Genomic DNA, 5,000 nt, shown 5'->3' with positions numbered 1-5,000 from the left:
TGTGGATGAAGATGAAACTGGGAAAGGAGATGTGGGTCTTTGTAAGTGCATATGGGCCGGGCAGTGAGAAGAGCATGGAAGAAAGGGAGGCCTTTTGGATAGATTTAAATGAGTGCATAGAGGGTTTAGGAAGAAACGTCAATGTAATAGTACTGGGAGACCTTAATGCTAGAGTGGGAAATGGTCCAATCGATGGAGTGGTTGGGAAGTGTGGAGTTCCAGGAAAGAATCGTAGTGGAGAGTTGATGGTGGAAATGTGTCTAGAAAGAGAGTTGATGATAGCAAATACAGTGTTTCGGAAGAAAGTCAAGCATAAGTACACATGGGAGAGGGTGGTGGAGGGAAGGGTGGTAGATAGAGCGCTAATGGATTATGTAGTGGTAAATAGGATTATGATAGGAAGAGTTAAGGATGTACATGTGCTAAGGGGAGAGGGTGGGGGAATATCAGATCATTTTTTGGTGGAAGGTAAGTTGAGAGTGGAGGATAGATGGAGAAGGAGGAAAGGGACAAAAGGTAGGGAGGTTCTTAGAGTGAACTCCTTGAATGAAAAGGAAAAGGAGAAGGAGTACAAAAAGAAGCTGAAGGAGGAGTGGGAGGGAGTAAAGGATAGAGCAGAGATGGGTGTGGAGGAGGAATGGGGATGGTTCAAGGAGGGAGTCTTAAAGTGTGCAAGGATGGTGTGTGGAACAAGAAGGACAGGGGGAAATAGAAGAAAGGGTAGTGAATGGTGGGATGAGGAAACAAAGAAGGTTGTAGAAGAGAAGAAGCGAGCATTCACAGATTGGTTACAAAAGAGGACAGGGGAGTCATATGAGACGTACAAAGAAAAGAAAAGAGAAGTAAAGCAAAAGGTAAAGGAGGCAAAGAGGAGAGCAGATGTGAAATGGGGTAGGAGTATGACAGAAAATTTTGAAAGTAATAAAAAGATGTTTTGGAAAGAAATTAAGAGAGGAAGAGGAGGCGAATCAAGTAGGGAAGAAAAGGTAAAAGGTACAGATGGAGAGTTGATAATGGAAGAGATGGCAGTAAGGGGAAGATGGGCAGAATATTTTAGGGAGTTGCTAAATGTGAAGGAGGATAGGGAGGGAAAGATAGCTGCAGTGGGAAATACGAAGAAAATGAGAGTGATGAGCGAGGAGAATGGAGGAGAAATAAGGAAGGATGAGGTGAAGGCAGTTGTAAAGATGATGAAAGCAGGTAAGGCACCTGGTCTGGATGGATGTCATGCAGAATGTTTGAAAAAGGGAGGTTCAGTGATGGTGGACTGGTTGGTGAGATTATTTAATGTTTGCTGGAGAGAGGGTAGAGTACCGGAGGACTGGAGTAGTGCCTGTATAGTTCCTCTTTACAAGGGAAAAGGGGACAAGTGTGAATGTAGTAATTTCAGAGGGATTAGCCTGTTGAGTGTAGTAGGGAAGGCTTATAGGAGAATCTTAATTGAGAGGATTAGGAGAGGAACAGAAGGAGTAATTGATGAGGAACAGTGTGGATTTAGGACGGGTAGAGGTTGTGTAGATCAGATCTTTGTGGTAAGACAGATATGTGAGAAAGCTATAGGAAAGGGGAAGGATGTTTTTTGGGCTTTTATGGATCTGGAGAAGGCTTATGATAGGGTAGACAGAAAGGCACTGTGGGAGGTTATGCAGATTTATGGGATAGGAGGAAAGCTTTTGGGAGCTGTCAAGAGTTTTTATGTGAGTAGTAGAGCATGCGTTATGTCGCCCTGGCTGTTCAACTTATACATGGATGGGGTGGTGCGAGAGGTGAATGCTAGGGTAGTGAGTCAGGGATTGGAGATGGTTAAAGAAAATGGAGAAAAGTGGGAGGTGAGCCAGCTGTTGTTTGCGGACGACACTGCGCTTGTGGCAGGGTCAGAGGAGGGATTGAGGAAGCTGGTGGCAGAGTTTGGGAGAGTATGTGATAGAAGAAAGCTAAAGATAAATGTGGGTAAAAGTAAGGTGATGAGATGTACAAGGGGTGAAAGTGGCAGTAGACTGGAAGTGAACATTAAGGGAGAGCGACTGGAGGAAGTGGATAGTTTTAGATACTTGGGTGCAAGTGTAGCAGGAAAAGGTGGAGTGAAGGTGGAGGTAGAATGTAGATTGAGAGAAGCGAGTAAATGCCTTGGTGGTTTAAAGAGTGTAATGAGAAATAGACATTTGGGAATGGATGCGAAGAGGAGACTGTATGAAGGAGTGATTGTGCCAACAGCACTGTATGGGGCAGAAACGTGGAACATAAGAGAAGAAGAGAGAAGGAGTTTGAATGTGTTTGAGATGAGGTGTCTGAGAAGTATGGTGGGGGTTACTAGGCTAGATAGAGTGAGAAATGAGGAGGTGAGGAGGAGAACAGGGGTGAAAAAGGATTTGGGAGATAGGTTGATGAAAGAATATTAGGATGGTTTGGACACATGGAAAGAATGAGTGAAGAAAGACTAGTAAAAGAGATATGGAAGGCAGATGTGGAGGGAGTGAACATGAGGGGACGTCCTAGGATGAGGTGGATGGATGGGGTGAAGGGGGCTTTGGGGAAGAGGGGAATGTCTGTTGAGGAAGGAAGGGAGAGGACGGAAGACAGAGGTGAGTGGAGAATGGTTGTATATGGATGATGTTGTGACTGCATGAGGAGGAATGGGCGGGGGGGTGGGGGGTGGGGTAGTATGTGTGAGTAAATTTTGACGCAGCCCGAAGGGATTTCTCCCCGTCCTCTCCTTATATGCAAAGGGGGACGGAGAGGGGGGGTCGCCGATTAAATGAAGCGGCCTTGCTGTGGATGTACTGTGTCTTGCGACACTGCTTCTGACCCCGGGCGGTGGGCAGGGTGCAGGGATGACCCGTCATCCAGGAGGTGCTCAGATGAGAGGAAGGGTGGGAGGGGTGTGGAGTGTATTTAGGGATGGAGTGGGTGGGAGTGTTTTTATGCCTTTCCCTTTTTGGCTACCTCCCTTGGAAGGGGGAAGAAGCCTTGGTATATGTATGTATGTATGTATTTATTCTTCATTGGGGTCATGAGGTTTGCGCTCTTTTTATAGGCATGCAGACCGAAGGGAAGTTATATTTTATATACAACATGTGGATGATCTTAAGACAATCTTTATCTAACGTAATGATTATCAAAATCATTATTATTGGTATCATTATAAATACCACTATTATTGCTATTAACACTGTTATTATTGATATTGCTATTATCATTTTTAATATCATTATTATCTTTATCACTATCAGTTAACTGAAGATGTGGTATTTGGCTTGAACGGAATCTAAGTGTACTAACAAACCTTTCAACTAAGAGTTCGACCCCCTTCCCCTCAACTGAATCAAATCTCCTAGATTATAACCATAACAAAATCTAGAAAATTCGTCATCAGTTCTCTCTCTCTCTCTCTCTCTCTCTCTCTCTCTCTCTCTCTCTCTCTCTCTCTCTCTCTCTCTCTCTCTCTCTCTCTCTCTCTCTCTCTCTCTCTCTCCATCTTCCTCTCCCTCTCTTTTTGTCTCCCTCTCCCTCTCTTTTTATCTTCTCATATCTTCTCTTTTTCCCTTGTTTCCTCCTATTCATATCCCTCTCTCTCTCTCTCTCTCTCTCTCTCTCTCTCTCTCTCTCTCTCTCTCTCTCTCTCTCTCTCTCTCTCTCTCTCTCTCTCTCTCTCTCTCTCTCTCTATCTATCTATCTATCTATCTATCTATCTATCTCTCTCTCCATCTCCCTCTCCCTCTCTTTTTTATCTCCCTCTCCCTATCTTTTTATTTTCTCATTTCTTCTCTTTTTCCCCTGTTTCCTCCTATTCATATCCCTTTATCTTTTCCTCCCTCCTTCTCCATCCCTTTCCCCTCTTTCTATACTTTCTCTCGCTTTCTTCCTCTTCTTCTTCCTCCTCGCCATTTTCTCCCTCCTCTCCCGATTCTCCTCCTTCCCTTTCCGTCTTCTCCTTTCACTAATTATCCCTCCTTCGTTTTTTACTCTCTCTCTATTCATAAACAATTTATATGCACGTAACCTACTTCTCTTGGAAAACTCATTACAGATATCCCTCAGCGTTTCTCCTCTTCCCTTCCCTCTTTCCCCTTTCCCCTTTTCTCTTCCCCCTTTCCCCTTTTTCCTCCTTCATCTCTCTCTCCTTGTGTCTCCCCTTCCCTATTTCCTTAATTAGACACTTTCCTTGCCTCCTTTACATTTATGCTTTCTCGCTAAATTCTCATCATCAATTCTTCCACCTATTCTCTTCCTCTCCATCCCTTTTCTTTTTTCTTTCGTTTGTCCTCAAATTACACCATTTTCTTCTTTTTCTTTCTTTTAATTTCTTTCATTTTTTCTGTTCACCTTACCCTTCATTCACTCCCATCTCTCTTCCCATTCTCCTCTTCCTCCTCCTTCTTCGCTTCCTCTCTTTCTCTTCCTTCCCTTCCTCATTATTCTCTTATTCCTCCTATTCCCTCTTCCCATCATTTTCATCTTCATTCTCATCCTCATCCTCGTCTTCATACTTTCTTCTTCATTCTCCTTCCTCTCCTCTTCTTCCTCTTACTCCTCCTCTTTCTCCTCCACTTCCCCTTCCCCTTGCAATTCTCTCCTCTCCTCCTCTTCTTCCTATTTATTCATCCTGTTCTTCCTTGTTCTCATTTTCCTCATCACCCTACTCTTTCTTCCTCCTCGCCTTGTTCTCCTCCTCATCTTTCTCCCCTCCTCCTCCTCCTCCTCCTCCTCCTCCTCCTCCTCCTCCTCCTCCTCCTCCTCCTCCTTCTTCTTCTTCTCTTCCTCCCTTCGTTCCTCTCTTCCTCCTCCTCCTCCTCCTCCTCCTCCTCCTCCTCCTCCTCCTTCTTCTCTTCCTCCCTTCGTTCCTCTCTTCCTCCTCCTCCTCCTCCCCTTCCTCCTGTCTTCTTTGCTCCCTCGGTGTCTTATCATTGCACAAAAAGCGAGGTTTTAGCAATGTTCTTGAATTTATGCCATGATCGTAGGAGTAAGCTAAAAGAGCTAAGGATCTACGGCAACCGCCCCCC

General features: G+C 44.6%; 1 long non-coding RNA gene across 1 annotated transcript in view; it reads left to right on the top strand.

Annotated features, from left to right (window-relative positions):
- Window positions 1-5,000, top strand: part of LOC143033756 (uncharacterized) — a 354,604-nt gene that overhangs the window by 299,828 nt on the left and 49,776 nt on the right. The window lies entirely within an intron of this gene.

The sequence above is a fragment of the Oratosquilla oratoria genome, chromosome 2 (assembly GCF_046742065.1).
Source record: "Oratosquilla oratoria isolate Oo_2021 chromosome 2, ASM4674206v1, whole genome shotgun sequence".
NCBI classification, from domain to species: domain Eukaryota; kingdom Metazoa; phylum Arthropoda; class Malacostraca; order Stomatopoda; family Squillidae; genus Oratosquilla; species Oratosquilla oratoria.
Note: the sequence above shows the minus strand (reverse complement) of the source record. Positions and strands in the feature narration are given on the sequence as shown.